We start from the raw sequence: 12,077 nt of genomic DNA, 5'->3' as shown, positions 1-12,077 counted from the left end.
TATTTAGCTCGTCAAAACTTGTGTTCTAAACAAACGAAGCAAAAATAGGGAAATGCTGGTTAAACACTGGCTTGTAGATAGGGAATTATTTGAAGATGGAGGGGGGCAAATCTGAATCACACGAAGCAATGTGAATTGTTTGAAACACCTAGGAACTACGAAAACCAATGTTGAACCCCTCCATACGATGATGATCTAATGTTCCTTCGTATATTTTCTAACTCATTTTCGTTTACTTGCTAGCCAGATTTGAAAAATTGAAGAATTTTTTCTTTTTTCTAGAATATTTGTGTGTACTTAGAAGCCGAATTAGATGGAGCAATCGGTTGTTATAAAAATTTTTCTTTCTTAGCGTACGCATAGTCGGCTGATGACGTTTTCTCAGAAATGGAAAAACTGAAATCGAAAAAGAACTTTTTTTTTCTCTCTTTTTTACTGACTGAATTTAACATAGTCCAAAAATGCTTTAATATCTTACCAAAGGATGTAAAGACGTGAAGTAATAAGCAAAATGGAATATAAAGGTGAAATAAAAATAATTCTTTTTTATTGATTTTCTTTCGTATGCCCTCAACTGAGTAAAAACAAATAAGTTAAAAAAAAGGCTCACACTCGTAATCTTTTTAAACTTTTTCTTTTGTCCCGTTGAAGTTAAATCATTACATAATGTTTTGTTTTATTTTAGTTCATTCTTGGGTTTTGTCTATTTTACTTGGTTGGATTTTATTTTCTGGTTTTATTTTCTAGTTGTGTATACCTCTAGCAACCCAAACACTAGTTGCCTCTAATGAAAACCGTAAAATAAAATAGGAATATTGCAACTTAAGGTTTATGTAAACTATGCATGTTTTTGACCATTTTTAAATAAACCGCGTGCCGTCTTCAATTTTCGACTAAAGATGACAATTTTGGTACTATTCGATAGCTGAGACTTAGATCTATGAATTCACCGAGTTATATTTTGAAATATGATTCAAATTTTTTTTAGACAGAAAATGCTTTTTAAAAACAGAGAATTTTGTGACTAATCTGAAGCTACTATTTTGACGGGATAGACAATGTATTTGTATCATATTGTTCATTAGCTTCAGATCTATGCAGTCACCGTGGCAGATTTCTTATATTACTTAGACGTTTCTGTAGAAAATAAGGTCAACTTGCAAGAAAACACAAAAAATGTTAAATTGTTACAAAATAGATGGACTTCGCTTCGCTATTTCTCATTCAAAGAATAAAGGGCGGATCCTTTCGGAAGGCTGTTTGAAATGCATTTAAAGTGGGCGGCTATCGTTTTGTTTACCTGTCTAGAAACACCAATTTTACAATCAGACAAGACAAAAAGTTCTCGGCTAGGGTGATTTGAATATTCTTTTCTGTGCATCGGACTGTGTGATTGATTATGCGAAATAAAAACGGAGGAAAGAAGCTGAAGCGAAACTCAGGACAGTTCAAAAAGTAAGTAATATTTTTTATTTGTATTTGTTCTGTTTCTATCTAATCTTGAATTTCCAATTCGATACATTTTCTTTATAGAACAAAATGAGTTATTTCTTTTGGTATTATTTTGTTCAAAGTTGCTTACAAATCTCAATTTAATTTATTTATGTACGTTTCATTAATCTATGTACATTTGCTTCTAATCCACACTAAGTATGCAAATGAAAATGTAGCATGAAAAAGATAAAATTATCTCCATATTCGTTCATTTGACTGAATTACGGGTAAACTTTTGAAAGTTAGCTTGCGAAAAAATAAATATACTCATAAATTTGCCATTCGCGCTTTTTCCAAGCATTGTGGGATCCAGGGGGGGGGGCGCCCCCGCCTAGCGTAAACTAAAGTAGTTTAATTTACTTAATTAACCCAAGTTTACGTTAATTAAACTTGCTCGAAACGCAAGTTTATCGGATAAACCTATTTTGCCCCCCCCCCACCTAATTTTTTTATCGGATCAACCTATTTTGCGCCCCCCCCTAAAAAATCCTGGATCCACCCCAGTTTCCAAGTAATAATCACTACAGTTACAATGGAACTAATGGCTAGACTGGCTACAGGTATAGTTGAAAAACTAATTTTCTAGGTATCTTTTTCTCCCTTATTTCTCAACAACAGTTGGTTCGTAATGTCAAACCAATGACATAAAAAGTAATATCTATAACTTTATTGTCACTTTCTTGACCCGATGAAAATTTTTTGGCTAATATTTCAATACAATTACTAGATAAAATGTTATTTTAACAGACACTTCAAAATATGGGTAATAATGGAAGGAAACATCATACTCAGATTAATAGAACAAACCGCATTTATTAAGGGAAATTTTATTAGTTCTTGTTTTTTATTTATTTTATCATTGGGGGCCCGTGGGTCCCCCCAGAGACAATACAACACCCACCCCCCTCCCGGGGAACAAAAGGCGGTTCAAAATTTAGAATTTATTTGAGTTTTTTTTCCGGAGAGGGGACGGATGGTACTTGTGTATTTTGCGCCACTCACTCAAGTTTACGCTGTGTAAAACTCGAGAACAACTCAGTTTCTTCCTTAGTTTCTTTCAGCTTAGAGCGAGACAAGACAAGGACAAGTGACATAATAGATGGGAAATATATAATTTGGGCTATATATTTGCACACAAGGGGAGGGGGTAAAGTATTTGGACAGTTTGAAATCAGAAAACAATTCTTACTTCATAATATGAAGAACAATTGTGCCTAACTTATTTTGCCTGCAGATCTGCTCTACTTTACCCCCCCCCCCCAATGTGAAAATATATACCCCAAATTTGTTGCTAAAATAACGAAAAAACTAGCAAAGAAACCGGTTTCTTCTCGAGTATTACGCATCGTAAACTTGAGTGAGTGGCGTATAATACACAAGTACCAGAATTTTTCATGGAGAGAGAGCCGGATTTCTCAGTATTGTTTTAAAACGATCAGAAATTAAATTAAAAAAGCAAGGTTTCTCAACTGAAAGTAAGGAGCAACATCAACATTTAAAACAAACTGAAATTATTACGTATATGAAAGGGGTTGCCTCCTCCTCAAGACCTCGCTCTGTACGTTAATTTTTTTTTATAGAATTTTAAATCAAAGCTTATTGTTTTAATTAAACGGCCATTGTGTTTCAGGAATCGTTCTTAAAGAATTAGGACAACAAGTCAAAACTTTAGCGTAAAAAGCAAGGTCTTGTGGAAGGGGCAACTCCTTTCATACCTCTTTCCACGGGAGAGGGGTATTTTCTACGGGGGGTATTTTCCGCGAGGGGGGTAGATTTTCCACGGTGGGGGTATTTTCTGTGGTAGTATTTTCTGCAGGGGGGGGGGTATTTTCCGGGGGGTTAAATGCCTAGAACCGATAGAATTATACTCTTAAGAAACACTATATTGTTATAAATACGATGATGATATATGGAAAAGTAAATTATATAGTACTACTGTTATTCTATTAGGACCTTTCCTTGAAATGTTCTCAACAACATTAGCCGCTATCCCCCCTCTATTACAGAGCTGTCCCTGAAGTTGCGGGTAACCCGGGAAAAATTAAGGTACTTGTTAAATATTCATAACACACTCACATCTCGATTGTGTGCTGGATATTTAACAAGTACGAAAATTAATTGCAATACCCCCCTCACAACTCAAATAAAAGCAAAAAAGCCAAATAGAAGTGAAAAATTCGATCAAAGTAGGCAATCCTCCGAGCGCCTCCTTCCTTGATGTAGCGCCGGGGACAGCTGACCCTGTTGCCCCACCCCTAAGAACGGATATGTTCTTTTTTACCTAACCTAGTCTGTTTTTAAGCTAACCTGGATTGAATGAGGGTAGAGTTACAAGGAAACCCTGAGTAGAGTTGACCTTTTGAATTTGCCAAGGCCCCTGTACCGAACAGGTTTTTCTGGTAGGTATTCTATTCTAAAGGTCATTACACTCTTTCAAAGAGGAACGAATATAATTTGATTGCTGATTTTGATTTGAATAAAAGGAATAGTTTTAGTTACAATTCGTATTAGTAAGATACTTTAGTTCAAACATAATAGTTTTTATTTGAAAGGATGTGTGTGGAGAAAAAAAAATGAGTGGTGCATTTACATTCTGGGAGATTAATGATGGAAATGACAGCAGCAGCAGAAGCGATATACGAGTACCCAATGTGGCGTTGGAAATCACTTCTGGTTGTAGACTATCTCTTGAATGGGACATTATGTATGCGAGATACGTGATATCATTAAGCAAATTTAAGCAGGAGGAGCAGCTATGTTTTGCTGGAAAAGTGAATATTCTCCATATAAATAAACTTCGGTCAGCATTAGATGTCCTATCGAAATATATTGATGAGAACAAAATGCATCAGTGAATATTATTATTGTAATTATGTTCAATAAAACTGTTTCTAAATCAATGGTATTTTTTCTTTCTATAGTAGACAAGCGTATATTTTTTAGAGTACAAAAATGAAATTCTGTTCAGTCTAAACTTGATTGTGAGAGAGTTAGAACTCTAAAAAATGGAAAGATTCGAGAAAGAGCGAATGATGAGGACTCTAATTCTTATTTAAAAACATTTGATTCTAGACGATGACTTTATAGACTTGTACATTCAAATGAAGATATTTTCTTGAGGAGTGCTTATCGATACAATGAAAACTGATTCTCCATCATTAGACTATTGTATGAATCTTCTACATTGTGTTCCAAGTGCATTTAAACAATTTATTGATACATTGATCACGACACAGCAAAATGATATTGTGGATATGCTTTTAAACATTAGTTTAGAAATTTAGGACTTTTTTTTCATGAGAAAGATGGTGCTCAAGGATGATTTACTCCTCTCTCTCTCTATCTCAGACAATTTTTTGTTGTTGCTAGCTCAGTTTCATTGTGGCAGTGAGAGTGTCAACACATGACAAAATGTTCCATACATGTCCGTTATGTATGTACTCACTGGGCAACAGGTCATCATCATCATGTGAGAATTGCACAATGAGTGATGATTTTGATGAAAAGTGTAGATGATGCACAACACGCAAAGTGATTAGAAGATATGCTGAATAAATTAAATGCGTTAATTCCTGTCTTGAATATGTGTTTGACGCTTATCCTAGAGGCTACCTATACTCCGATTGTCATTATGATAAATGTAAGCAGTGGGAGAATACATATCCTGAAATGATTGGAAAGAATCCTAACCGTGATTTTAGTTTATTACTACGAGATTGGTATCGTCGTGGTTTTAGATTGTTCTGGGAGGAGGAACCGGGTCATCGATTCAACTGTTGGAACAACAAAAGAATATGGTTTCTTTGCCATCGATGTGAGTACACTGGGTGTTATGATTATAAGCCCACTGATTTTTATTTTGCTGTGACGGAATGGGATTCGACACTTGAGGACACTGTTTGTGAAATTGCTTCAAATAAACCAATGGAAACATGTGAATTCTATAGAATGAATGCGAAGAGTGTTATTGACTATACAAAGAGGTATGAAAAGAGAGAACTCACACAGTACTATAGGAAATGTAACTTTTGCTATATAGTTTCTGATGATCAGAACGCTTTTAATCCAGAATATCTATCTACACTAGTTGCTGTCGACAAGGATCTAGTAGTGTATTAAATCTCAAGGGTATAAAAGTCATTTTATCATGGATATAATTTTTTTTTTATTAATAAACAATTTCAAATACATCTTTAGAACTTTTTATTCTTAGGGCACTAAAATCAATATTAAATACACTTGTAAGTATATTCTCCACTAGAAAGTCGTTCAATTGAGGTAAGTCAACGTAGATGTCGAAAAACCACTTGTAGGTGTAGCCACGACACCTGAACATGAAAAAGAGTAGTGCATGAAAGCCACATGTCTTAATCGTTAAATCCTGTACTATTCGTTTATTTTCAACAATGCTTTCCCCCCTGCTTTCAATAAAGTTGCTGATGTATGTAGAGTAGAATTTATACGATAGGCCAAGAGGATCAAAAAATTCAATGTTCTTCGCTGTTTGAAAGATGCATAGCCAATGACCGGTCGTCAAAGTCGATGGACTGCTATTAACAATGACTAGGGTATTGTTAACACTTGGAATTATTGCAATGAAGTCCGAATGTATGCAATAGGACTTGTACTGGGACAAGTATGGATCCATACTAAATACGTTGATTATTTGGTTTCTGCTCATGGTGCTAGGTCTAGTAGAACACTGCCGTCGGATATGACTTCCCAATATGTTTCGAATTGGCTCAGTGATATTAGCGTGATACTCTCAGTCAGAGCATTGGCAAATGTACACTCTAAACGTACATTCCCTGTTCGTACTATGGTCATATCTTGCGTGCCTGACAAATCCAAAACAATAACCCATGATTTTTTGAAAATATTGAATCGGTTATTCCATTTTCAAACAGTTAAGAGTCATGATCTAGGGATTGCATGGTGAACTCGTAGAGAGTTCTATAGGATTTTTTGTCAAATGATTGAGTGTACAGTGGAATACCATTCACTTTGCACACGAGGCTAGATAGATCGAAAAAATTAAAATCATGGGGGAAGTCAGTCCAGGATCCACAGGCACTATCACTCTTCACGAAGGCCAAAGCCAATTTTGATAGGATTTCTCCATTGATAAATGAAGAATCGCTTCAGCTACGAGAGTCGGTGGCAATGTGACGCTGATTGGTGATCCAACGGAGGACGAGAAGTTTAATGTTGGTACCATTGGCTCTTAGCTTTTCCACTGCCAATGCAACAGAGCTCCTAACCTGTTGTTTTCGGACGTGGAGAATTGCAGATGTGATAATAACATTTGCATCGGGTGCTGGAGGAAGTGTTTTTCTCGAAATGAAATTCGATGGGTCCAGCTGTAACTTTATGTCAATCTTGACATTGGGGGGTAGCCATTGGGATATATTGAATATCTTATGATTTAATTTTCCGACCAGATGATACTCTTGGGTCACTGAAGTAGTCAACTCACCGTCAGTATCAATACCTGTTCGATATTCATAGCCCAATGATTATCCTCTCATCTCCTTGTACGTCTTTGGCGTCATCATCATAAATTGTATGTAGCTTGCATAGTTGGATAAATTATTGCTAGTGCTCACCAATGTTCCATTAATAAATACATTAACTTGTTTGAATAGGTTCTTTATAATGTAGATTTCATAGGAGAGACCTTCGCCAGCATTTTGAGTTGTATTATCTGACTTTTTTTTTCACCGCAACATTTAAATCAAGAAATGTTGATGACAAATCAATGAAATAGTCTTCATTGGAAAATATTTGAAAGTGTATATTTTCGGAGTGGGGTTTTTGGGGGTGTAATTGTTCATAGTAGCCGTACTTGACACTGATATAAGAATTTTCAGCATTGAATAGATTTAATGAGGAACTGATTGATGGATATGATTCCTTGTGGGGGAGATAAGTCATCTTATAAGAAGAGATCCTTCTTTGATCGAACAATCTTTTTCTTTTTCTTCTTCTCCTGCTTATTGTTCTTCCCTATTTTATTTCTCAAAGTCCCTGTTGATGTCCTCTGCTTCCTGTCTGGGTAGAGACTGATGAGTGAATAATGCGAACGCATCCTTTTCAATCTCTCTCCGTTTTGTCGAGATTTTAATTGTTCACCAACGGCTCTTACTGAAGATCTAATATTTTCCTTAACACTCTCCTTGAAACTCTTGCCCGACCTCCAGTCCTGTAGTGTGGAGGCAGCAAAATTTGATGCAATAGGTACAAGATATTTTCTGGCAAGGGGTAGTGCAGAACGAAATAGCCTAGCAAACCAGCTACCAAGACCATAGCCAGACATTGTAGTACGCCCTTTGTAGTAGTCCAATCGATTGCCAATTTGACGTGGACTCAAAGCATCAAGATAACAGTCAATATCAGGAAAGACAAATGGAGTTCTTCTATTGTTCATTTTTTAGGTGAATTCACCGTTGTCGTTGACAATGGGTCGGAAATTACAAGTAATCACTGCTAAGCCTTTTTTTATTGCTAGAGGATCACCCAATTCACTTCTTAGAGCTAACTGACAGAGTTTCAAATATGAAGTGTTTACAGGAACACACTGAAGATACTTTATATTATAGTGATGAACAAGTTCATGAGTTGTTCTTAGTTCAAGAACACGTAGGAGGGGGATATTTGAATTACCGACACTCGACGTTTCCAAAAAAGATGTATTGAAAAATAAGCAAGAGTCCGAGGCAAAACTAGATGGATAATCAGCAAAAATAACTTGATCCATCCCATAAACGGTACCAGCATTTTTCCCATGGATCAAATTCTATTTAAAGCCAAGAACATCTCTCAAATTATCATTGAGAATAATTGTTTCAGTGTCAACAGGTGAGCTAATGTAAATCCTATCATGTTCCAATGAATAAATTAAAATGGAATGTACCATTCCTACGATATGAGATTTTTCTATTGATTGTACGACTCAAATTCCTCATATTATCATATTCAATGTATTTCAATCTGACATGTGGATAATCACTAGATTTAAGTACTTCAACCCATTTACAGTTGGCATAGCCCATCCCATTCGTAGTCAAATCTAATGGTATAACTTCTATATCATACTCACGGTCCTTTCTCAGGATGTCATAGGTATTTTTGAGAATACAGTCGACAAGAGCCACTTCATATCCACCGTCAAATTTGAAGGTGGGTGAGAGTTTTGTCCAAAAATCACTTGTCGTATTCAAGTCATTGTAGAGAGGATCGGACACGTTGGACAGGAATTTTACATAGAAATCATGGGGCATTGTCAATATCTTTAACACCGATTCAAGAATCAAAATCAGAGTTGTATCCTAGCCACCGAACAAGTAACTGTTTCTTACCCCCGCGAGTACGTGTCTTTAATATCTTTTCAATTTGATAGATTTCACTAGCATTTTTAACTTTTTGCAATTCATAGTCATAAAAGCCGCCGAGACTCTCTACATCTTTGGTATCACGCAGGCGATCAGTTATGGGTTTAGTGTTTAGGATTTTTGCCACTTTAAAAAGTTCAGTGGACCACAAGTATGTTCCCTTTTCAAAAATCTGAATTGTTCTATTAATTCGAACCGTATCACCAGCATTGAAACAATTTTCCTTCTTGAAATTTGATTCATAGGAATATTGCTTAAGAAAGGTGTCTACTGATTTATGATTCCCATGATGAACTTCCGTTGTTTTAGAGTTTTACAATAATTAATGAAATCGTTAATTATAAATAAACATGATTTTATATACATCATGAATAAAAGTCAAAGTATTTTTCAATCTACACTATCTTGAAATTAAAATTTGAATAGTTTTTATCAATCGTTAGGCCAATGCAGCTTCTATAGGGCTGTGAGTCTGATAGAGAAGCATACTATATTTCTCAAGAATACTTGCAAAATGAGAAATAATAATTTCCCTACTACGAACCGTTGGAATTTTTTTTATATGAATCATTATATAGAATACTTTCAATGGACAGAGCAACTTCAACACCTCTCTTTGATCGCAATGGAATAGCATATGCATAGCGACTAAAAACACTGAGTGCAAGTAGAATGTACTTGTACGGTGTATTGTGACGTCTTTCAAGCTCATCTAGAGTCAGGAGATCTGCTTGCATTATATGCAGTGGGTAAAAGGCTTTAGTTGTTCGATATTGATTGGCGCGAAGTCTATGATTTCTATGCAGAGTGTAACTTGATTCATTCTATAGACAGTTCTGTATACTTATGTCGCGAACACCTATGACCTTGTAAAGAGGGGTGGGGGAACGTAAACTCCCTGCCACACCAATATTGTCATAAACACCTTTCGGAACTTCAGCCATTTTGAACCTAATCACGTAGTTTAACGTTCATTACCCTTATTTATACGGGCTGCTGGTGGGGACGTTAACCTGATACGTCTTCGATTTTGTCTAGCCATCAGTGGTGTGCTAGTATTTTCCAAAATTGATTTAAAATCTTCTACTTCTTCAAGTTCATATTTTAATGGTGTCATTGTTGATGATGACGACGCACGTTCATTTAATTTTTTTAGAATTTGTCTATTGCCAATAAGACTTTTGGGGAAGTTTAATGTATTTAGAAAGTTGCATACATGAGTGTCAAATGATAATAGTCCTTTACGAATTGTAACCATGTCATACATTAAATCAAGTAGATTATAGATCTTGTCCTGAGTTATAATCTTTTCCCCATTGCTCCCAACTTAAATTTGACAAATTTCCAAGAGATAAGTTAGGAATAGTGTTATTTTTTCACGATAATTTAGGGGGCTTATAATTAGAAATTTAAATAAAAATTAATACAATTCCTCCTTCTTTAATTGTGTTCCAGCAGCAGCAGCAGTAGATTCTTAAGGAGATGATTCTTTTTTGGGATCTGCAGCAGCAGCAGCAGTGGGCTTTGATCGATAGTGTTTGTCCACTCGGCGAAGTGCATCTTGAAGTTTTTTATCATCCTCAATAGTTTCATTGTCGAGGAATTTACTCATATCGTCCTCAAAGTGTTTGACGGGTGATAGAGCGAGTTCTATTGGAGTCAATTTATAGGGTTTTGCCAATCTCACTAGAGAAAACTGTTTACAAGTCCTGCAATTATTGGTAGTAAAAGTGTGAAAAAGCTACCGCCTGTCTGAAGAAGTCGTTTCCTTTTAAAATTCTTTTTTTTCTTTTTAGAGGTCCATGTACATACAATGGAACAATGTTGCTTTGCCTGTTGCTTAACTACTTCTGGTAGTTGAACATTACCCTCGGTCAAATTTAAACAAAGTTCAGATATTAGATTAATGAAATCATTGTCAATACCATGTTTGAGTATTGCTTTTCTAGCTGCTTTTCTAGCTGAGGTTTTGAAGTGCTTAGAACTGAAAACAAGTGCCTATTTTCATGTAGTTTCTTCAGTGTCATGATAGCGACTAATAGGTCTTTTTAGTGTTCACAGGGAGATATACTGTAATTTCATTGTCAAAAATATAAGTGACTATACTCAGATCCTGGGGTGTAGTTTGATTAAGGTCAAGCAGGATATAACCATGGGGTTTATTAGTTGCCTGATTGTATGCTGAGAGCAGAAATTTAGGGGCACCTGGATAGATTTGTTTATTGAGAGTTATTAGCGAGCTAGAATCACGAACAACTCTGTAGATGATATAGTAGGTACAGTTCAAAGCAAGTGTTCGCATACATTTGCCCTGATGAAAGAGATTGTGTAGAACCAGAGTAACGGAAATCTGTTCATGATGAGAGCGAACAGTGAACAATTGCAGCATTTGCTGGGACCATTGTTCAATAGATTCAGCCAGATCGTCAATGATCAGCCAAGAGTTTGGTTCAATAATGTTGAAAACATCAAGTACCTGTATAAACTGTATCTGCACCAATCCCATGGTGGTGGCAGCAATTGATTTTATTTTATTGTATGACTCCTGCCAAGTGCTATAGCAATAGTATATTTTTTTCGGCTTTTCCGCAAACATTTTATCACAATTTTTAATTATTTTAGTTAAGAGCGTTGTTTTGCCCGACATTGAGGGGCCACACAGAAACGATCTGAATAGTGTTTTAAATTGATACTTGTTCCTTTCAACAGTTCACCTGGACAACTAACTGTAGTCTCTAATTGTCTAATGACTAAATAATTTCCCTACTACTACTCTGTTCTTCAAGAAGAAGACGAAGACGAATAAAGAATCATATTTTTTTCTTTTATTATATGCACATAAAAAAGTAACAATACATTGAAAGAAAACACTTTTTAAAATTTATTTATAATAAAAAATACAACATTTACATGGGTACACACAGAGAAAAAAAACACTTTTTTTTGTTTATTTATAGAGAAAAAAAATACAACATTAAATTAGAGAGAACACTTGAAACATTTACAAAAAAAAAATCTGCTCTAAGTCCAAAAAAAAAGATAACTTTGATATTGTGACGGTGCGCCCCCGCGCTGGCGGCGGCCGGCCCCCCGGGCCACGAGGCCCCCCCCAAAAGGTTTTTAAGAAATAATTTACATCACTTTATTTAAACCAATCCTTTTCATGTGGGTAACTGATTCAGCCTGGTTTGA

This window comes from Artemia sp. Qi Xiang Cuo, chromosome 9, assembly GCF_049724085.1.
Source record: "Artemia sp. Qi Xiang Cuo chromosome 9, ASM4972408v1, whole genome shotgun sequence".
Taxonomy (NCBI): domain Eukaryota; kingdom Metazoa; phylum Arthropoda; class Branchiopoda; order Anostraca; family Artemiidae; genus Artemia; species Artemia sp. Qi Xiang Cuo.
The sequence above is the reverse complement of the archived record's forward strand: the minus strand, read 5'-3'. Positions refer to the sequence as shown.